General features: G+C 35.6%; 1 protein-coding gene across 12 annotated transcripts in view; it reads left to right on the top strand.

The window, feature by feature from the left end:
* The window catches only part of SOX6 (SRY-box transcription factor 6), a 625,789-nt gene that overhangs the window by 115,868 nt on the left and 485,396 nt on the right, over positions 1–24,525 (top strand). For 11 of the 12 annotated variants that reach the window (XM_068554456.1, XM_068554467.1, XM_068554465.1 and 8 more), the window contains exon 3: positions 7,697–7,778. The exons of the other annotated variant lie outside the window; for it this stretch is intronic. The gene's annotated coding sequence lies outside the window, so the exon portion shown is untranslated. The remainder of the gene's footprint in view (positions 1–7,696; positions 7,779–24,525) is intronic. 12 annotated transcript variants of the gene reach the window in all.

Genomic DNA, 24,525 nt, shown 5'->3' with positions numbered 1-24,525 from the left:
TTCAACTATAATCTCTTCAAATATTTTCTCAGTCTGTTGTTTTTTTTTTTCTCTTCTTCTTCTGGGACCCCTATAATTCGAATGTTGGTGCATTTAGTGTTGTCCCAGAGGTCTCTGAGACTGTCCTCAATTCTTTTCATTCTTTATTCTGCTCTGCAGTAGTAATTTCCACTATTTTATCTTCCAGGTCACTTATGCGTTCTTCTGCCTCAGTTATTCTGCTAGTCATCCCTTCTAGAGAATTTTTCATTTATTGTGTTGGTCATCATTGTTTGCTCTTTAGTTCTTCTAGGTTCTTGTTAAACATTTCTTGTATTTTCTCTATTCTATTTCCAAGATTTTGGATCATCTTTACTATCATTATTCTGAATTCTTTTTCAGGTAGACTGCCTATTTCCTCTTCATTTGTTAGGTCTGGTGGGTTTTTACCTTGCTCCTTCATCTGCTGTGTGCTCCTCTGTCTTCTCATTTTGCTTAACTTACTGTGTTTGGGGTCTCCTTTTCGCAGGCTGCAGGTTCATAGTTCCTGTTGTTTTTGGTATCTGCGACCAGTGGGTAAGGTTGGTTCAGTGGGTTGTGCAGGCTTCCTGGTGGAGGGGACTGGTGCCTGTGTTCTGGTGGATGAGGCTGGATCTTGTCTTTCTGGAGGGCAGGACCACATCCAGTGGTGTGTTTTGGGGTGTCTGTGACCTTATTATGATTTTAGGCAGCCTCTCTGCTAATGGGTGGGGTTGTGTTCTTGTCTTGCTAGTTGTTTGGCATAGGGTGTCCAGCAGTGTAGCTTGCTGGTCGTTGAATGGAGCTGGGTCTTAGCGTTGAGATGGAGATCTCTGGGAGAACTTTCGCCATTTGATATTATGTGGAGCCAGGAGGTCTCTGGTGGTCCAATGTCCTGAACTCTGCTCTCCCAACTTAGAGGCTTAGGCCTGACACCCGGCCGGAGCACCAAGACCCTGTCAACCCCATGGCTCAGAAGAAAAGGGAGAAAAAAAGAAGAAAAGAAAAGAAAAGAAAGAAAGAAGGAAAGAAAGAAAGAAAGAGTTATTAAAATAAAAAAAAATAAAAGGAAATTATTAAAAATAAAAAATTAAAAAGTAATAAAAAAAAAGAAAAAATACGAAAGAAGAGAGCAACCAAACAAAAAAACAGATCCACCAGTGATAATAAGCGCTGAAAACTATACTAAAACCAAAATACAAAGAACAAAAAACGGACAGACAAAACCCTAGGACAAATGGTAAAAGCAAAGCTATACAGACAAACTCACACAAAAAAGCATACACATACACACTCACAAAAAGAGAAAAAGGAAAAAATATATATATCTATATATAAAAAAAGTAAGAGAGCAACCAAATCAATAAACAAATCGACCAATGATAATATACTCTAAATACTAAACTAAGATAAACATAAAACCAGAATCAAATTAGATGCAGAAAGCAAACCCCAAGTCTACATTTGCTCCCAGAGTCCACTGCCTCAATTTTGGGATGAGTTGTTGTCTATTCAGTTATTCCACAGATGCAGGGTACATCAAGTTGATTGTGGAGATTTAATCCACTGCTCCTGAGGCTGCTGGGAGAGATTTCCCTTTCTCTTCTTTGTTCGCACAGCTCCTGGGGTTCAGCTGTGGATTTGGCCCCACATCTGCGTGTAGGTTGCCTGAGGGCGTCTGTTCTTCGCCCAGACAGGACGCGGTTAAAGTAGCAGCTGATTAGGGGGCTCTGGCTCCCTCAGGCCCGGGGGAGGGAGGGGTACAGAATGCAGGGTGAGCTTGTGGTGGCAGAGGCCGGCGTGACGTTGCAACAGGCTGAGGTGCGCCGTGTGTTGTCCCGAGGAAGTTGTCCCTGGATCACGGGACCCTGGCAGTGGCGGGCTGCACAGGCTCCCATGAGGGGTGGTGTGGATAGTGACCTGTGCTTGCACACAGGCTTCTTGGTGGCTGCAGCAGCAGCCTTAGCGTTTCATGCTCGTCTCTGGTGTCCACGCTGATAGCCGTGGCTCACGCCCATCTCTGGAGCTTGTTTAGGCGGTGCTCTGAATCCCCTCTCCTCGTGCACCCGGAAACAATGGTCTCTTGCCTCTTAGGCAGTTCCAGACTTTTTCCCGGACTCCCTCCCGGCTAGCTGTGGTGCATTAGCCCCCTTCAGGCTGTGTTCACACAGCCAACCCCAGTCCTCTCCCTGGGATCTCACCTCCGAAGCCCGAGCCTCAGCTCCCAGCCCCAACCCGCTCGGGCTGGTGAGCAGGCAAACATCTCAGGCTGGTGAGTGCTGGTTGGCACTGATCCTCTGTGCGGGAATCTCTCCGCTTTGCCCTCTGCACCCCCGTTGCTGTGCTCTCCTCCGTGGCTCCGAAGCTTCCCCCACCGCCACCCCCTGTCTCCACAAGTGAAGGGGCTTCCTAGTGTGTGGAAACTTTTCCTCCTTCACAGCTCCCTCCCAGATGTGCAGGTCCTGTCCCTATTCTTTTGTCTCTGTTTCTTTTTTTTTTCTTTTGCCCTACCCAGGTACGTGGGGAGTTTCTTGCCTTTTGGGAAGTCTGGGGTCTTCTGCCAGTGTTCAGTAGGTGTTCTGTAGGAGTTGTTCTACATGTAGATGTATTTCTGATGTATTTGTGGGGAGGATGGTGATCTCCACGTCTTACTCCTCCATCATCTTTAAGGTCTCCCCCTCTTGCTTTTGTTTTATATTTCATGCTTTTTATGTTACATTCAAGAAATTTTTGCAAAACCCAATGTTACTAAGATTTTTTTCTATGCATTCCATTAGAAGTTTTATAGTTTTAGCTTTTAATTTAGATGTATGATTCGTTTTGAGGTAATTTTTGTAATAGGGTGAGGTGAAGTTTGTGGTATATATTTTGGCTTATGGCTCTCCAATTGTTCTAGTGCCATTGTCTGAAAAGATTATCTTTTTCCCCATTAAATTGCCTTGGCACTTTTGTTGAAAATAAGTTGACCATATATATATAGGTTTATTTCTGCAGTCTGTATTCTGTTCCATTGATCTATTTGTCTATTTTTTTATGCCATTATCTTGATTACTTGATTACTGTAGCCTTATATTGATACAATGAGTTGTGAAGTATTACGTTCTATACAATTTTCTGGAAGAATTTGTGTACAGTAGGTATTATTACTTTTTATTTTATTTTACTTTATTTTATTTTATTTTTTTTTACTGTGAGCAAGGACTTTTATTCAGAATAACCCTTTAAAATACTCAAAAATATTGACATGCAGAGCTGTGATTTATTACTTTTTAAATACTTGAAAGACTTCACTAATGAAACCATCTGGGCTTGGAGTTTTCTTTTGGGGAAGGTTTTTAACTACAAAAACAGTTTTAAAAAATAGATATAGGGCTATTGAGGTTAGCTATTTCATCTAAGTTATGTGGTTTATTTAAGTGCATTTTATCTAAATTTTTTAATCTATTGGCATAGATTTGTTCATAATACATATCTTTTAATATTTGTAGAATATTTATTGATGTCGCCTCTCATTTATGCTATCTGAATGTAAATACATCAAATTTAATATTGCTTTCCTTTTTTCTATTTTATTGATTTCTGCTTTTAGTCTTATTATTTCATTTTTTTCTGTATACTTTGGGTTTATGTTGCCCTTCTTTTTCTAGTTTCTTAAGGTGAAAGCTGAGATCATTGATTTGAGACCCCCTTTTTCAATATAGGTTTTAGTGCTATAAAATTTACTTCTAAATACTGCTTTAGCTGTGTTCCATAAATTTTAATATGTGGTGTTTACATTTTTATTCAATTCAAAATACTTTCTAATTTCCCTTTTGATTTCTTCTTTGATCCGTGTGTCATTTAGAACTGTTATTTCCTAATATTTACAGATTTTCAAGATATCTTTCTGTTATTGAATTACTAGTTCTTTTGTTGGTTGGCAAGTTCTATCAATGTAAACTAGGTAAAGTTTGTTGACAGTGCTGTCCAGGTCTTCAATATCCTTACTGATTTTTTTGGTTTACGTGTTCTACCCTTAATTGAGGGAGAGAGATTTTGAGAACTCTGATTAAAATTCTTCCTGAAATTTTATTAGTTTTTCTGTATTTTGAAGCTCTATTAGGTGGATACATGTTTAGGGTCATTATGTCCTCCTACTGAGTTGACACCCTTATCATTGTATAAAAATCCCTTTATCCATAGTAATATTCTTGGCTTTGAAATCTACTTTGTCTGGTAGCCCTGCAGGTTTCTTTTTATTAGTGGTACCGTGGTATATATTTTCCATCCTTTCACTTTTAAAGTATTGTGTCTTCATTTAAAAGTGGATTTCTTGTAGCCAGCATGCAGTTGAGTCTTGCTTTTTTATCCAGTATGACAATCTCTCCCTTTTAATTTGGGTGTTTAGACCATCTACATTTAATGTGATTATTGACATGGTTGAGTTTAAATATATGATATGCTCTTTGTTTCTTGTTTGTACCAACTGTTCATCATCCTGTTTCCCCTTTTTCTTGTTTTCCTTTTAATTTATTGAGAATTTTTATGATTTCATTTAAAATCCCATATTGCCTTCTTAATTTTTTTGTTTTAATATATTTTAGTGGTTGCTTTAGTAGTTATAGCAACCCTATACAACTTATCACAGTCGTACTTCAAGTAATATTATCCCACATCACACATGGGATTAGAATCTTACAATAGCATACTTCCGTTTCTCCCTCCTAGCCTCTGTGCTATTGTCATACACATTACTTCTACGTATGTTAAATCTAAAGATAATTTTTATTATTTTTGCTTTGAATAGTCAATATTTTAAAGATATTTAAAAAATAAAAATAGTCTTTCATACTTACCCACATATTTACCATTTTCAATGTACTTTATTTCTTTGTGTATATTCAGATTTCCATTTGGTAAATTACCTTCTGCTTGAAGGACCTCTTTAATATTTCTTGTAGATTATGTCTGCTGGTGAGATGGTGATACTTCCATCACCTTTTATATTTCTGAAAAATCTTTATTTTGCTAGGTATAGCCTTTTAGATTAACTTTTCGTGGTTCAGTAATTTAAAAAATTGATCCATTGTCTTTTGGCTTGCATTGTTTTCAGAAAGAAGTCTACCTTAATTTTTATTATGTTTCTCTGTGTATGATGTGTCATTTTCCTCTGGCTGCTTCTAAGATTTTCTCTTTTTACATTGGTTGTAAGCAACATGATTACTATGTGCCTTAGTGTAGTTTTCGTAATGTTTCTTGAGCTTGGGTTTTTTGAGATTCTTGTATCTGTAGGCTTATAGTTTTTGTCACATCTGAAAAATTTTCAGCCATTATTACTTCAGAATTTTTTTTTTAACTCCCATTCTTTGTGGAATCCAATTACACACATATTAGGCAGCTTGAAGTTTTTCTTCAGTTCTCTGATTCTGTTCACATTTTTTCATCTTTTTCCCCCCCATCCTGTTTCATTTTGCATTGTTTCTATTGATAAGCCTTCAAGTTTACTTGTCTTAATCCTGCAGTGTCAAATCTGCTTTTAATTCCACCCCTGTGATTTTTCATCCCAGACATTGTATTTTTTTATCTCTAGAAGTTATAGTTGGGTCTATATTGTATATTTGATATCTCTACTTAGTATGTTCAGTCTATTTTAGTTTCATGAACAAATAGAATGCAACTAATAACTATTTTAATATCCTTGTCTACTAATTCTATCATCTGTGTCATTTCTGGACAAGTTTCAATTGATTGCTTTTTCTCTTCATAATGAGTGGTATTTTTCTGCTTCTTTGCATGACTGGTGATTTGTTATTAGATGCTAGAAACCTTGTTGAGTGCTGAATCTTTCAGTATTTCTATAAATATTTTTTGATGTTTTTTCTGGTATGTAGTTAAGATATTTGGAAACAGTTTGATCCTTTCAATACTTGCTTTTAAGCACTGTCAGTTGGAACCAGTGCAGCCTATAGTGTAAGGCTAAGTTGCTGCACTGCTGAGGCAATACTCTTTTGAGTATTCTGTCCAGTGCCCCTGGCATTGTGAAGTTTTACACTTTGATGATGGGAAATTGAATTATTCCTGGATTTGTGTGAGCTCTGGGGATTGACTTCTCTGCTCCTTTTAGGTATATCTTTCCCTAACTTTGGTTAGTTTCCTCACACATGTGTGCTTATCAGTAATTGTGAGGGATTCTCTGCAGACCTCTGGAAGTTTATGTGCAGGTCTTTCTCCTCTGTTACCTTGCCCTACCAACTATATCCACCTTGGCCTCCCTAGACTCCCAGCTTCGTCTTCTTAACTCAGTGAGGCCATTAGGATTTGCCTCTGTACACTGCAGTTGGTAATTTCTTTCTTGAGGCAGTAAGCTGGGACAACTGTAGAGATGACCTCATTTGTTTCTCCTTTCTCAGGAATCACTTCTTCATTGCTTGATGTCCAGTTTCTGAAAACTGTTGTTTTTATATATTTCATCCAGTTTTTTTTAGTTGCTTAACCCAAGAAGAATCCAGTCCCTGTTAGTCCGCCCTGGTCAGGAACAGAAATGTCTACATATGTGAAGAAAATACATGATATATATTAAACATGCAGTATATTGAGTGCTTCACACATAGAAAGTATTCAGTAATCAGTCACTATTGCTATTTCTCCACCTGCATCCTGTTCAATAATGAAGCTTTATTTTATATACCACCTTCCATATGAAGGCTTCCAGATGAATTATTACTCTTTATTCTTTGTACTCACATCACTTTTTTTTACATACTTTCATGATGACATGGATCTACATTATAAATTTTGGTTTACTTGTTTGTATTTTGTGGTAGATAGTAAGCTCTTAGACAAATAAGATCTATCTTGTTTATCTATCATTAGTTTCCAGCATATAGTAACTGCTTAGATCTTTGTTGCATAAATGAATAGTCGAGAGTATCTCACACCTTTTATGAAATATTCAAGAGTAGAATTTTTGGTTGGGAAGGAAAGAGAGATGGTTTAGAGGATGAGAACATTTGAGCAGAATGAAAGTGTAGAGGAGTTCCAGAGAGCAGCATGAGAGCAAAAGGTGGTTGGCTGAGGTTGATAATATATAATAATGATAATGATAATGACAATCGTACTAGTAAATACTACTACTACTACTTCTAAAGTTATTGTGAAGCTGAGAGAGGATAGAGGAGTATAGAATGGAGACTAGGAAAGACTTATTGTAGTATGTCAATGCAACCATTTTGTGATACCTTCAGCACCTTGCTGAATATAGATGGTAACGTTGGTAACATTTCATAAATGTATATTGTGTGAATCAGTGTAACTTGAATTGTTGTAAAAGAGGCTTTTAAACAAAGTGCTGAGAGAACACAGTATACTTTTTGGAGTATACTTGTGAACCTTGGAAGGAAGTGATAGGGATGGATTAACTGAGAAGAAGCAGAAAGAAATTCTAGGTAGTGGAGAATAGCATAAACACAAAAAATACTATAGGCGATAAATAAGCATAATATAACAGAAAGAACAAATGGACCTTGGAGCTGGGTTCAGTAGGGCTTCACTTTTATCTCTGTCACTGGTGTAACTCTGGAGAATTACCTAGCCTGTCTGAGACTCAATTCCCTCATCTGTAAAATGGGTGTGGTTGTTGGGAAGATTATATAATGCATAGAGTAAATTTATTTAATGTTGCAGATAGTGGGTCCAATAACTATTAGTTTCTTCTTTTTAGACATTCTATATCTTCTGATGAGGAAAGAAAAATGCTTCAAGAAGGACTTTGTGACCCCTCATCACTTTGTATAAGAGCGCAGGTATAATATATAATTTATGAGTATAACTAATGTTCCCATTTATTTCCTATTAATAAATGAGGATTTATGGCAAATGAGGATTGCATTGCATTTTTGTGGTCTAATACTAAGACCTAAGTAACTTTAACACCCAGTTGCTTTACATCTTCTAGTTTTAACTTATGTTTATAACTATTAGGATTATTGGCTAAACTTTACATACAAATGAAACAATTTTACTACCACAATTCAATATTTTTCAGAAATGTTTCTATTTATAGGGAATATATCTACTGAATGAAAGATTGGAAAGATGAGTGTCAGAAATCCTAAAATTTTTCAAGTCTGGAAACTACTTGTATTCTTTTAAATTATTTGTTTTATGAATAAAATCAGTTTTGATATTAATTTACCATCATGGAAATCATATAATACAAGGTACAGAGTAAAGTTTAGAAACTTTTGACTTTTAAAAAGTAATCATACTTTAAATTTCCAATTGGTTTATAAAAAAACATTGTTAATGTGCACTTACAAAAATATTTTGGATACATGGAGATTTTAAAAGGAGTTCTAGCATAACTAAAACAGAGTAATCTTTTATTTTTTTCACTGAAGGAAAAATTCAGGACTCTTCCAGTTAAGTAACTCTGTCCTTGGTTTAGAGAACTGAAGAATTTGCATAGTCAATAGAATAAAAATTGATAAGCCATAGCAGTTTTGGAGCCAATTTTCAGCACTGTTTTTGGTTCTTGAATACTTGCATTGACATGTACAACTCATAGGTATAGTGCATAATGTTGCTGATCCTGCCAAGTGAAGAACCACCTTTAGTCATCTACCTAGTATCTCAACTGCTGGGTGCTGAGTTGGCAAGGATCTGGCATGTGGTAGCACCTGACTTCATCTGCTGTCTTCACTATAGACTGGTTCTTTGCATTTATGAATCTTAGTCTGGCCTTGATGACAGTTTGCTTGGTTGAAAGTCACCTTATTTTTAGTTTAAGACGTGTTGCCTCCACGATACTTGTAAACATGTTGAGAGGCTGAGTTTTGATGAATCTCACAAAACTCCTCAACAGGGCATGAACTGAAACCAAGGAGCTGACAATATTAATAATTCAGCATTTGGCAGTATTGTGGCTATTAATGCATTCATAGTTCATCTTGACAAACCTGGGCCCAATCACATGTGAAAATGAGTTTAGTCATCTAATTTTAGTTTCTGGTGAGTATTTTTATACTTTTCTTTCAAACTATAGATGAAATGAAGAAAATATTAGTCACTTCTTAGAAATGCAAGGTTCATAGCCCACATGACTATGTGTTGTGAAATAAAAAACGCTTTACAATAAATTACCATCTTGATTTAACGAAATAATGCATAAGAATTCTTACAGTGCATTATGGCTGATTTGTGACACTTTAAATTGCCCATTTATTCATAGTTTCAGAGTGAAGTACCTGTTTTGGTATTTCAGCTAAACATGTTAACTCTTAACTTTAAATAACCAGTAAATTTACGTAATCTATGCAGGTAAACTATATAAAGCATTTATCATAAAATTTAAAACATGCTAATAATAATACATGTAATAGCTAAGTATATTCAGTATTTAGGACTTAAAGTTATTTTACAAATATTGCTTTCCTGGGGAAATAAATGTATCTTCTTGTAATCTTCTTGTAATAAAATGCCACAGGAGTGACACAATTTTATTTAATTATTAGTAACTCCAGGACACACCTCATAGTATGTGGGGCCTAGAAATAATACGGCAATGACTGAAGTGGAAAGATCTTGCTCCTTAAAACTTGGTGGCTTGTTGAGCTGTCTGAATCATGTATGTGCTTCTCACACATACCCAAATACATTTTATGATCACAAAAGAATTAGTTTTCGGTCTCTAAACTAGCCTCTTTCAGGCTAACTGAACCACTTTGTTGTAAGATTTCTTCTTTTAAAAAAGGGTATAAATGAAGAATTTAAATTTTCATGTGAAGAAAAAGGATATTATTTGGTCCTTGAAGTATTTGGGTCCATAGTTCTACCTAGAAATCCTAACTATTATAGTCAAGTTGAACTACAAGGGGAAAAAGCTTATAAATTAAGCTTTTTTTTAAAAAAGGGCCATTTATTTATTTATTTTTTATTTTTGGCTGCGTTGGGTCTTTGTTGCTATTTGGTGAAACACATTGACTTAAAACCGGAAGGAAATAAATCAAATGGGCACTATTTTGTTTTGGATGCTTACAAGCTTTTAATGAATTTCAATATAGTCAGGCTTATGTCTCAATATTATATTTTCATTCACACCTTCAAATGGGCAGTTACGTCCACATGATAAATATGTGGGGTTAATGATGGTAATTTGCCACCTGTGTCATGAAGCAGCTCCTTTTCACCCTTAGGTAAAAATTTCCATAGTTTTCTTGGTAATTCTTTAGAGTATAAAAAAATCTGAATTAAAAGGAAAAAATTTTACACTATAAAAATCTCACTCTTGCCAAGAAATGAATTATACATAAGGTCTGAAAATAAGTAGAGTAGAAAAGAAGTAGAAATATATTTTAGACAGCAGATTGGATCCATTCAAAGAATTTGCAGGAATGCTTTCATTTTGCTATGGTAGTAATAAATGGTATTGTGCTACAAACTTTGTAATAAAAATGGAATAGGTTTTAAACCAAAGGCTTGTTTGGTAACTTTGGCTCAATTTCTTGCCACTTCTGTATCCCTTGCAAAGGAGAATGCACTACATCTTTGTGAACAACCTGTATTTCTCTTGCCCTGGAAAACCATACAGTCCAACTTGGCTTTTGACACAGTCTAAACTACTCCGATTAGGTAAAGCTGATCTTAAGAGAAAAGTTGGATACTCAGCAAACCCCAGCAGATATTTTGACACAATCTTGGAGCTGATAAGTCATCATAAATTTAAATATTACCTTTCCTAGCACAGAGACCTCACTAATAAATGGTTTTGAATATTTTATGAATGACTGAGCACCCTACTTTGCTAATAAGTCCTCTGGAAAGCTATGACTTTTTGGGGATGGTTTTACTTCTGGAGGAAGGAGTGTTGAAGAGAAGGTACTGATGAGGTGTCATATAAGTTTACAAGTTGCATAACTGCTTTTAACTACAAAACTATCTCTGATTAAAATAACAATTGAGCTTGTAATTTTTTCTGAACAGCTGCTGCTACAGGGGGTCATTACCTTGGAGAGCTCGAAAATAATCGTGCTCTTGGTACATGAGTTATGTAGTCTTGTGTTTTACGGCAAAGCACAAAGTTTAAAGCCTATGGAAGAATGTTATTTGAAAGCTGTCAAACCATGTTAAAAAAGACTGCATCGTCAAAAGGCCCTGGTGGCCACGATTCTGCATGTAGCCTTGTCTTATTCATTACAAAATGCATGTTTATAAAGTTCCACAGAGCATCCAATTCCCAGTTCACTTATATCAGCAAGACTTAACTTGCTCATTAATCTAAATTCTTTTGCAACTTTAATCTACATGTTTAATTAATCATAAAATGAGGCGGTAAGTAATTTCAGCAATGTGTGGCTTGTTATCAGATGCATTTAATCACTCTTCTGTGAGCTCATTTGGAAACACCTGAAGATGTCGAGTGCAGTCTGAATAAGCATAAATTATTCTTTGTCAGTGTACTTCACTCAACTAATAAGACATTAATTTAAAAGGCACTGTTTGTCATTTTTAGATCTTTACCAATATTTTTAGCTTAGCAATATAGCTCTAATTGTATATATGATTCACAGCTAGTGCCCGACATAGGAAAGGGTAAGAGTTTAATTCATTTTTCTTATTTACATGTAATTATGTCGTGTAATCTTAGTTTTTAATGAGGATTAACCATCTTGTAAGTATTCATATGTTTTTGGAATAAGGTACTAATGAATTATAGTTGGAAAAATTATTTGTTGGTACAAAGGCTTGTGATTTCTTGTTGTTGCCTAGGTTAGGTCTGAAAAGACATGAGGTTTGGGAGAGCGCTTTGATTTGAGGATACAGGTATTGCATAGAGATTATATGATGCAGATGTTAACCTTAAAAAAATTCAAATAAAACAATTATATTCAGCTATCCCACATAATAACATATGTAATCCTTACATAGGACGAGGTAGCCTAAGATAATGACAGTCCCATTTTTTCCCCCTAGTGTCTTAAGAGTATTGCACAGTTGATGACAGCATTTTTTTAAAAAAGACAAGAAACAAGAACAACAATAAAAGCAAAAACTCAATCATAGCTTCAGAGCAAAAAAATATTCATGAGGGCTGAATGAGTTATATATCTCAATGCTGACATCGAGATATATTTTTATAGGAATAAAAATTGCATTTTATAGGATGTCATCACCTGTCCTGTTCATGCCATGAGAGCAGTGACACATGGTAAGAATAATTATCTCAGTGGAAACAAATTTATTTACCCGCCGTGGAACATCCCTGTTTATCTTACGAACTTATCTCACTCATATGCTATCTATGGATTGTCAGCAGTGAGCCAGAGGGGATGGTTCCTGAAAAGGGAATATTGGTTTGAGCTGAAATACAGCCATATTCTCCATTTTTATTTGATGTGCACATCTCCTGGGTTTCTTCCCTTTCTTCAGGGATCCTTTACACTTAGCTAACGGTTATTTATATGTCCATTTCTTGCCTTATGCCTTATCACTGTGTAAGAATTCTCCTTCCTGTTTTCCTTTCTAAGGGAAAACAAAATCCCAGGAAATCTCATTTGTACTGTTCAAGTCATATAGGCCATCGCAGCACATTGCAATGAAATGCCACTTACCCTTATTTCACTTAAAGCACTATAAATTGTTTTCTTAGAACCACTGATGAAAACTTCAAATCTTCTTTAGAGTCATTCTTGAGAAACAATATTTCATTTGAACTTAACTTTCTTGGTAAGAATACTTTTCTCATTCCTGTAAAATCTTAGTGGATAGACATATACAGTCTAATATGAAGGCTTGCTGTCAGTTTTTCTTGATAAGAAACCTCAAACTTCCCTAACTCCCCTTCCCTTGGCAAAACCTGAGATACTTTTTTCCAGACAGATTTATTTTCTAACTTGTTGTTTTAGTGCAGAGAAAGAACACAGTGTTCCCCCCTCTCATCCCAACTGATGTGCAAGAGGCCTGCCCTATTGTCCTGTTAAGTTCCTCTACACAAATACAATGATTTATTTTATAAAATGCTATATATTAACTGCAGCTATTTGTCTGTATTATGTACTTCAAGAGGAAAATGATAAATTCAGTTCCATGCAGCTCTATACCCTCAGATGTTTGGATATATGCTGATGCAGATATATATATATATACACATATATATACACATTCACAATGTTACCCAAAACACACATACACTGACACTTTTGCCCAGTCACAAACAACAAGGACATACCACTTAAACATGCTTCTTCAATGGAGACCTCACAGTTGTTTAGAATGCACAGTACCCAGAATGAGGAACTACTCCAGTGGGTGCAACTGAATGAGTGGATCTTCCATATCCAGCTGAACTGACAGAGATGTTTAGCAAGGCTCTGATTTTAATGCACAACTTCTGTGGCTGAAGGACAGCATGCTGGTAAAGAAAGTGATTACTGGTGGCAGAGCGGGGTGGGTGAAGAATGAGTTCGGAGCTTGTGCATTGTGGTGTCCACTAGCAGTGTGCTCAGGGGGAGGGTTTGGAAGTCCTGAGTCATCAAAGTCTTCAGCTGCAGTGGGACTTCAGGCTCAGCAGATGAATGAGAATGTCACAGTGCAGTTGGTTACAGGCAATACTTCTGACTTCATACTGCAAGTCTCAATATCTTATTTATGTTAAATGTAAGAGAGCAATGATGTATTCAGTTATGCTTTGTGCTACCTCAGGAGAAAGCCTAATATCTCCCTCTCTCCTCCCTCCCCCCAGTTTCTTAAACAAATAAAATTCCATTCTAATTTTTACCAAAAAATCCATGTGTTATTTCCTATAAACACTTACATAATTTATGCCCACCCATCTTTCCTTTGAATCCAGGTTTTGTCTGTGAACATTGCTTGCATTCTTATAGCAGGCTCGTTTTTCTTACTCATTTGAAATTGGCTTTTATTAGAAGATCATTTAGGCATATCAGTACAATACATTTGGTGGCTTTATAAGAAGTTCTGATGCTAGATGTTCAAAGCTCTGCTCAGATGACATTTTTATGGATCCATACAGCCTTGCTCATATATGAAAAGAAGGTATTGAGTTATACAGATGATTAAGTTATTTCTCTCAAATTTTTATGAGAATGGGTTGACTTGAAGTTGTGTTACTTTCCTAGTGCCCTCAGCTTAGAAACTTTGTGTACTTTTTTAGGCAGCATCTGCATCACTTATATTCAGGAGAACATAATAATACATACAGTTTTAGAAACTGTCTGTATTTTCCCCATTACCCATAATTCATAGGATTGGCATGATTACAGCTCTTGTTGTCATCATATTAACAATGTGTTATAGCCACTAATAATCATTTTTCATGCATACTTCCAAGTACTGTATTTGAAAATCCCAGACTTCATATATAGTAAATGAGGAAGTAATTTATAACTTTCACATTGAAGTCTTGCTTTTTCAAATTTGTGCTTACCCTTTTGTAAAGCATATGACCTACTTAAAAAAGGCTAATAGTCAGTTACCTGTTTTTTATTATTTTTAAATCTATATCACAAAAAGACTTCTTTGAAGTATACACAAGGATGTATTTGTAGGCAATTTCCAACTAACTAATGGGAGAAGTTCAGAAAGTTTGTTGTTTGGAATTTGGAATGGATATTTTTATAGAAAATATGTTATAGATGGTGATTTGATTACTTGTGCAACCTACTGAAACCCATTTAACCTTATAATATGGCTGAATTATACTATTGAGAGTACTATAGTAGCTAACTACTGCCTGTTGAGTGGTTTTGGTATGAAATCTCATTTTGAAATCTAACCTCAATAACATTCCTTTGACCAATTTTTGATGGTGGGATTTGACATTTCCTACTTCCGCTCTGCCAGTGCCCAACAGTGGAAATGAAACACTCCTTGAAACAGAATTTGGGAGGACTTCCTGTTGTCCCTAGCTATGGAAAGAAAGTAACTGGGTATTCTGGCTGAAGTAAGAGGGAATGGATGGCCCTGGCATGAAGATGTATATCTGTTTACAAATAAAGGGCATCCTACTGGAGGTTTATATATTTTGAGAATGAAGAAGGAGCATTTCCTAATTTTACACTGATGAACCAAAAGGGTGGAGAAGATCAATACTTCTGCTCATTCACTATGCTTTACAGTATATTCCAAGTATTTTCATTGTATATCTTCTACTTTCTGCCCCACCCCACTCCCATAATTTTGGCTTTTGGTTTTTAAATGGTAGCACTGGTGATAGTAGCTCAGTTTCTAATATCAGAACAGTTTTGGAATGTATTATTAATTAGGTTTATATAAGATGAAGTGATATATGCATATAGGAAGCAGCTGAGGTTGACTCAAAATTAAATACAGGTGGCTCTCCTTATCCGAGGATTCTGCATCCGCAGATTCAACCAACTGGAGATCGAAAATATTTGGAAAAAGAAATTCCAAAAAGTTCCAAAAAGCAAAACCTGAATTTGCCATGCACTGGCAACTGTTTACATAACATTACTGTTTAACTACATTATGTCCTTTGAGAGTATCCGAAGAAAGTCATATGAAAGTGCAAATAGGTAATGGAAAGTTTATTTGGTCACATGTAAAACATCATCTTGAATCTCAGCAGTTGAATTATATTCATCCCTTTACTTCAAATCTGGCAAACTGTATGTATTTTTTGATTGCCAAGGGGAAAGTATGAAAAAAGGAGAGTAGTGGGGGGAGAAAATGAGAGAAGTGGTATCTTAAAAGGCTCTAAAGATTTAAGTTGTCAGAGAAAACAGTTTGATGAATTATGGGTAAAATAGAATTTAGTTTCCCAAAGAAATACATGGCTCAAAGTGTAGGGGGAAAGTGCTTGGCAATACAAACCATGTATTTTTCTTAACCTGGGAAGTTTGGAAAAAAAAAAAAAAAAAAAAGACACATTTGGCAAAGTGAAAACTCAGCTGACTTCATGCCTACTAAGGGAAAAATCTGATTCTTTATCATCCAAGCACATAGTTGGGTAACTCACAAACAGAGCTACCCAGTGTATAGGTTGCAATGGCAAGAAGCCAACAGTGAAATCAAACTCATAAGCACCCTATAGATAACCCCTCAAATTACTGCTGTGCTGTCGCCAGCTGTATTGCCAGAGAACAAGAGCTGTACAGATTTCTGTGGAATGACTGGGTTACTTAACACCGCTTGATTGGCTCTGTTCCTGCCCCTGTTCTCTTTGGCTGACAGCTGACCACCATACTGGTTTGGTTTGAAATAAGACTGAAGTGAACACAACCACTTATATGCACCTTCCTCTTGAACACTTCTCTCCCTTCCTGCCACCCAAAACCCACACATACCCTATATATCGTGCAAAAAGAGAGGTAAATATTACTGAGTTTATTTAAGTAAAGTGTACTGGGTGGCACTATGCTGTCCAGTTATTCTACAAATCCATCAGATTTTTGGGAGAGGAGCCATTTCCTCGATCTTTTATTTGTAAGTGCCTGAATTTATCGAATGTGAAAAATATCTTAAATCCTTTAATTTTACTAACTTTTTTTCATTTTACATCATTGCATGCTTCATGAGTCTAGAGCTAGACTGGTTATCCAGAAGCCATATAATCTTACCCTCTTGCCCTTGGCTAATCTCTGATAAGTAGCTACTTCTGTCTATAGTATTTCAAATAAGAAGATATCATAAGATACCCAGAAGGGCACTAGATGGCTTCATTTGCTACACTGCATGAATTAGAGAAACCTTTGAACGAGCAAGGTGGTTGGTTGGCCCTTTTCCTGTTATACAAAAGCTCATGGATTCACATGTCCTAGTTTCCATTAAGTTAGCAGGCTTTTAAACTTTTTTGACTGTGATTCAGAGTAAGAAGTGAATTTCTAATCTGACCCAGTATGCAATCTAATATAACCAAAGTAAAAAGTTTACATGAACAATACTTATCCTTAATATGTGCAATGTGTTTTATTTTCTCTTTTCTTCCCTATCCTTGCCTCTTTTTCTGTTGCTTCCTCTCTCCTCAGTTCCCTTGTCTCCTTTTTAATAAAAAATGCTGATTCGTACTCAGAAAATTGACTTTATCACTCATTCAATCCATAGTTTGAAAAATATTGCATTAAAGTAAGCACTTTTAAAAAAAGTCTTGATCTGCATGTTCTTTGGTCTAAGATTTTTTTTTTTTTTTTAATTGAAGCATAGTTGATGTACAGGTCTACCATTGTAGACCTGCGTCTTCACCTGAGTCTCCTACACAAGATACTAATTCCATTGCCTGTTTATCATTAGAAAGATAAATTTTGTACTCCACTAGTGACATATATAGCCTGTTAATAACACCATGTTCTAAGTGCTTAATTGTGCCAGATGTTGTGTTAATGCTTTATATATATTTGCCATGAGAATTTTATTATTTAATCATCCTCATTACCCTGTGAGGTAGAAACTGTTATTACACCCATTTTTATAGTTGATGAAATTGAGACTCAGAGTGTTCTATCAACTTTCTTGAGTAACAGAAAATGATAGAGGTTGATTTCAAATTTGAGATTGTTTGTCTTCATGACCATGCTTTTTCCCTCAACTCTAATACGTTCTTAATTTTAGCTCTAAAAAAAGTTAAGTACTTTTGTGAAGCGTATATATATCATAAAGAAAAGCAGACTTCTGATGATGGTCACCACATATTTTTAATAATGTAAATTGAAACTTCTTGATAAAATAATTTTCACTCTGTAAAGAAAAATAGAAAGGACAGAAGAAAGAAAAAAAGCACACCTCTCCAGAGCCATGGATATAAAAACTTGCTGTTCTATTTAAATCTTATATAATTGAATCTTGTAAAAGTCTTCTTTTTAAGGAAAAAAGAAATAGATATACATGGAATTACATCTTATGCTACAGGCCAGGATATTTTAGCAAGCCAGAGGAACTCAAACACGAATGAAGAGTGGAATTTTCCTTTCGTTTTCTATAATAACTATGTTTGTTGGACAGAAAAACGGAGGAAAAAATGACCATCGTGCCTGGTTTTGAAGAAAAACTTGTTTATATGTGTAATACATTGGATAAATTGTTTGGGATCACTTTGACTATGCAGAAATGTGACCATTGAAATTCTTAAGCAAGGTGTGGGGCCATCGGTTCCATGAAGCTAATTAAGTCAAATAAGAATTAGTATTTGTGAAGACAATTGACTTACCTCATTTTTTCAATCTCTGTGAAAGGGGAAATATTTTAGAAAAAAAATAATGGGTACAGTTGGCTTTTATGACCTTTTCTTCCCTGTCCCCAACCCCTGCCACATTGCTAGGTTTAGTACTAGACGGTTTCCCTCTTTCCTCCATTCTCTCTTTCTCTTCTCTGCTATCTTCCTTCTCTTCTCCTCTTCTGTGACTTTCTTCTCTGTCCCTGCTGCTCTCCTCTCTACCTTCTCATCTCCTCTGCCCCTTCTTTCATTTTTCATTCTTACATACAATCCTTATAATCTCCATTATTACCTTCATTCTCTTAGATTCGTGAATCTTCTAGGTAAGGTGCAAATGGACCTTGTTTCTGTTTATTAACGTGATAATCTAGAAAAATAACATCCTTTCTACCTACTTGCGTCTCTCTCTTTCTCCCATAAACCAAACATACACTTTCAGAAGAAATCTTTTGTCTTATTTTTGGAAACTGTTGAAATGTTGCTTCCTACTTTGTATCTTCTTGGGAGTAAGATGTGTCTATGGTCATTGTGTGACCATTAAAGAGAAAATCAAAGATTCCATACTAAAAATTGGCATTGACCCAGATACTTCTGCCACACTAACTAAAAATGAACCTTTGCAGACACACTTTTATACAAGGAGATGGACTTGTTCAATATGTAATTGCTATGTGATGCTATCCCAGAGGAGAATTTGAAAGCAGGCAGGTGTGCTAGATCTAAGCCTCATTGAACTCAAGGTCAGGAGTCTAAAACTAGCCTCCTCAAGGGTACTCAGACAAAGTGGAATAAGAGGAACTTGGATTCAAAGATACTACAACAAAAACATTCTTTGAAGTCCAGAGGAAGTTAAGAAGTTTCTTACTTTCAGTGATGGTAGAGTGTAATAAGAGCATGATCGGTAATAGATACATGATTGAGATATGTTGATAAAACTCTAAAATACTGCTGTGAGTAGACAGATTTGGTTTGTGAATGAAGGTGTAAAAACACTCACAGACACTGGCTGCAACCGTGTTGGGCAAACACACAAATATACAAATCATGGGGTAATTTTGAGTGTGTTGGTAGAGTGAGATGCAGAACAAGAAGTAAAGCATATATATATTCAGATAAGATCTGAGACAAAGGAGAGCAACAATTCACTATTAGTTGGGTCAGAATTTTCAGAGTTGGTGGATTGTATGTTACAGTTTCTCTGATTTATTGAATCTAAAGTAATAGGTAAAATGTTACTCTTGTATTGTCTTGTTTATATATTTTAATTTGAATCTTTAGGTAGAATCCAAGCTTATATATCTTTAGACATGGATTCTGTTCTTGATTCAAGATTCTTCTGGACCTTAGGATCATGTAAATGTTGTCAAGATATCACCTCCCTAAAGCACCACTGGTCAAGTGTCTTTTAAATTAACTAAAATAAATGGATTTTTATGATATGGGGCAGATGCAGCAAATATGAATTTGATTACTATGTGTAAGTTAACTTTGTTTTATTCTATGCTTTGGGCTTTGAATCTAACCTTGGTCAGTCTCCTTGGTCAGAAGGAGGAATTGGCAGAGAGAAAGTGGACACATTACTAGCAATCTCTACTTTTACTTAAGCAGACTTCAGCCCTACTCTTTATCACTCTTAATTTCATTGTTTGTCCATTCACCTATTTCTAACAAAGATACATACTTCACTTTTTTACTATCTTTAACTTCTTATTAAATAGTTCCATTAAATATCTGCAGAGTGGGGCTTCCCTGGTGGCGCAGTGGTTGAGAATCCTCCTGCCAGTGCAGGGGACACGGATTCGAGCCCTGGTCCAGGAAGATCCCACATGCTGCAGAGCAACTAAGCCCGTGTGCCACAACTACTGAGCCTGCGCTCTAGAGCCCGCGAGCCACAACTACTGAAGCCCGTGTGCCACAACTACTGAGCCTGTGCTCTAGAGCCCGTACTCCACAACAAGAGAAGCCACCGCAATGAGAAACCCGTGCACTGAAACGAAGAGTAGCCCCCGCTCGCCGCAACTAGAGAAAGCCCACACGCAGCAACAAAGACCCAACGCAGCCAAAAATAAATTAATTAATTAAATAGATTAAAAAAATAAATATCTGCAGAGTGGAAGCAAACTGTGCACATAGTGTCAGCATGGTTCCATAGCAGTCTGCTTTAGGATGTGCTCTCAGAGTTGTAGGTGTTTCAGGGGAAGAGGAACGAAAGAGAAGTAACATTTATTGAGTACCTACAGATATGTTATCTCAATTATTACAAGAACTCTGAGGTGACAATTACATTTAGATAAACTACTTGGAATCAGCAAGCAACCCCGTTAAAAAAGCAAAACTGCCAGATTCTTAGTTAAAGGACAATACTTTAAGAAAATGCCAACTTATTCTTGTCATTATAATGGGCTGAAATGAGAAATAAATGAGATATAAAAATACAAGTGAGAAATGTGAATGATGAGATATGAACCGTTACCATTTGCCTCACCTCCATAGTGAATTATTGGAAATAATGCATCTAAAAGAGGAAATGGCTCTGTAATTAGTATGACTTTATAACAAGTATCTCAGAAAAGACAAAGATTCATTCTTCTGCTCAAGTGAGGCAGCGCTTCTTGTTCTAATTTACTTTCATGTGTATTGTCTAGATAGGGGAGTCTCGGTAGAACCACAGGCATCAACTATTTTTAACATGTTCATTTAATTTGACTCTTGGGAGAGGGATCATTTGAGGCAAAGGGTCTTTGATGACAAATGATATCCTAAAATCCTAAAGTTTCTACTTCTTGCTGTCCCACTCCAAGTTTCATTAGATAATCATTACCAATTTTTCAACAAAATACTAGAAAAATAGATGAGGTTACATATTTAAAAATATAGAGGAGCTATCTTTTTTTTAACTTAAAAAATTTGTGGAGATTTCATCAAGCATCTAGCACTGTGGTTGATTTATAACAGATGCTCAATAAATATTATTGAAATGAAATGTGGAAATAAATATGTGCATGTTCATTTATTCATTCTTTGTTTAATCAACAGACATTTACTGAGGGCTTAATATGTCCCAGATAGATATGTTTGAGATTTAAATGTGAATAGCATACTAAAGCCCAGCCGTTAAGTAGCTTAAAAATCTAATGGAGAGACAGGTAAAAAGAGAAATTATAATAACATATTAGACTTAGAATTGAGATATAAATGAAATAAGATAGACAAAAATTTGAAATTTGCCAGGGAGAGTTGGGGGGAGGCTTCATTGAGTAGGCTAACATTTGAGCTGCTTCTTAAAGGCATAATAGGGAGTTACTTAGAGGGGATGTGGAGATAGAATATTCTAAGCTGAGGGCATAGCATTTGTAAAAGCACCTAGACGTTGAAAGGACCTGATATGTTTTAATAATTGTAAGAGTTCAATATCATTGCCACATATGGGGCAGAAGGGATAGGGAAAGGGATTAGGTTGAAAATAAGAGTCTTTGGTGGCGCAGTTGATTATTTCCTGATATAACCTGGAAAATGTTTTATTTCAACTAATTAATTTCAGTAAGATGGGCATTTTTCTAGGAAATTACCCATTTTATTAGAATCTCCATGATATACCTTTTAGTGCCTTTTATATAGCAAGTGAGATATTAAGCTATTAAAGTGATGAAGTTGTGCAGAGTGTGATATGATACAAAAGGAGTTTGGAATGATGTATTGAAAAAATTACTAGTCACCTTTCCTTAAAGTAGTCCTTTCTGAGTTGCTTTTTGAACTTACCTATACTTTATCAGCCAGTTAATTTGCTAGACAACTTATAGGTCAGTCAAATAGTTCTAAATCCTAAGAAGTAAAAGCACTGAGTGGTAACGTAAATACACTTTATTTATGGTTAATAGTTTTTATTTCTATTTTTAAGAGAAAAAGAATATGCAAAACATGTGAATGCATATCATCTCTCTAGCTTCAGGAAAATGTTAGCTGGGTATATTTTTGGTTTCCTCATTTCTGTGAGCTACTTATGATGTACACTTTTATGACTTTATTCTAGATGTGGGTTTCATTTTCACATAAGGAGAAGGTCAGGCTTTACAATGTTTGTCATTAAAAAAAAAAGTTTTTTTTTTTCCAGAGAAACATCTCAGAGGTTCCAGGCTTCGTTTTAGAGAAATTATAGTTCTTTTAACTTTAAATTGCTTCGGTAGGTCACTGCTAGATTATAGAGAGCATGATGTGCTTTACAAGTTGAAAAGTTTTCCACCAAGTAATAGCAGCAGTGAAAATTGTCAGAGAAACAACTAATTAATCTCTGCTCCTTTACAGCTGTTTAATGCAATGCATAACTAAAAGTCCTGTTAAATTAATTAATGATTTCAATTACGAACTTTTCTCCAAAATGTTATGATTCGTATCAGGCTGATAATGCAGTGACCTGGGAGTGTGAAATCTGTGTTATGAAGAGAGTCGCCAGTTAATTGATTCACAAATTATTTAAAGTTTGTTGCACCCAAGGGAGTGCTCAGTTTCATGACAGTCATTTCTTAAAGTGTACAAACTCCTTTTTCACCTTAAGAATGTCTGCAGTTATTAAGCATGATAAAATGCCAACATGTTTCTGGGCCTATGAGTAATCTTAACATTTATGATTTAGAATCTGTAGGTGAATATGTGGAGATTAAATCTATGTTGGAAGGAGAGAAAAGTTAGCTAAATTATCAATGACTCTTGTGGCAGTTTTTTCATTGCTTTTGATTTAGTAATTTTAAATAGTTTTCTAAGCATCACTCCATAATTTTTTTTTTTGCATTTGCTATACATGGAGCATATTTTATGTTGAAAGACAATATAGTTATTATTTTAAAGAAATTTTGAATGGGTAAATAACACAGTATAAGTTGTTTTGATGATTGGTGTCTGAAGCATTTGGATTTCTGTTAGGTCTAAAATGCCAGCCTTAAATGTTAGAAAAGGTGCTGACTTCTCAATGCAAGAAAATAAATATCTATAGGGCACCTTGAGTCTTTTTTATAGTATACAGGAAAATAAAGAGAATCATATGTACTTTCTTCTAGTCTGGTTATTTTACCCATAACTTAAATAACAAATAAAAGTGTACATATGTTCAAGGAGAAGGGAGGGAATCAATAATATCATTAATATTTTATAGTACATTTATTAAAGTTTTATTGATGTTTGTATACTGGGCTTAGGCTGATTTCAGAGTGGAAGATATGACCATAGTGAGAATCTTTTCTTGACTGCCCATGGTGAGCTAAGGTGGAAGGGGGAGAGAGGTGATACTTGAGGAAAGATTCTTAAGCAGGAGGAGTAGGTAGCAGAGAGGTCTCTGGCCATGAGTAGTAGCTCTGTTATTAGTGGGCTCTACAATCCTTTCTGTTCCATACACATATTTGGGCTTAATGAATAGCTAAAAAGTCTAGTGCTTTTAGAGTGTTTGAACAATATCCTTAGCAGCTTCACTCCAATTTGATAGGCAGTGTAAGAAAGACATTTTTAATTTAACATGAAAAACAAAGATTTCTTTAGAGAAATTTGCCTCTCAGCTCTGAATTGGTAGCTGTATTTACAGTATGGAGCAGGAAGCTTGTATTTTGGACAAACACTATGTTTGTAAATTTCACTTATCCTGGTGACTCTTCTGTTTTACTTTTCTCATTTTTTCTGCCCAAGAAAATTACCCAAAGAAAAGACAAATAGAGAAACAGTATTATTAAAAATAAGTTTATCTCCGTTAAACTTGCTGCAGGGCAAAAAGAAATGGACTTGAAAGGGAAGTAAATTTATACTAATTTTTTCATTGTAGGAAATGTACTATTTCAGACATTGACTGACTGCTTCTGTTTTCTAAAATTAAGGAGCCTATAATCTCAGCACCATTAACAAGTGCTGTCATTCAGATACACAGTGTCTGGCTGATTTAAATAAAATGAAATGAAGATAGTTGTTTCTGGTCCCTTGGCTTCACTCATTGCCATAAACATATGCTCTGCGTCCCGCTTCTTTCCATCTTATTTATGACTTTAATTTGTTGTGTGGGCTGCGCTAGAAATTAAATTTAATATAATTCTCCAAGGGACCCTGTCATATAATAACATGGTAATTTCTGTGTATCCTTTTGAAAAATGAGGAAATTAATTCTTCCTGACATGTTCTAATTATTCCAGTGTGAACGGCAAATCCGTTTTTCCTAGCCCCTGAAGTGTTATAGGCAAGTGGCTGGTGTTCAAAGCTGGGGTGCTAATGCTGACCAGCAGTGCGTTTAATTTGAAACATGAGCAGACACCTTTCAACACACCTTTGTAATACTGGAGTACTTTACAGAAATTAATTCACTACTTATTTGGCAGCTGAGCCTTGGGGTTATG

Source organism: Eschrichtius robustus, chromosome 11, assembly GCF_028021215.1.
Source record: "Eschrichtius robustus isolate mEscRob2 chromosome 11, mEscRob2.pri, whole genome shotgun sequence".
NCBI lineage: Eukaryota > Metazoa > Chordata > Mammalia > Artiodactyla > Eschrichtiidae > Eschrichtius > Eschrichtius robustus.
This window is presented reverse-complemented; position numbering and strand designations above follow the sequence as displayed.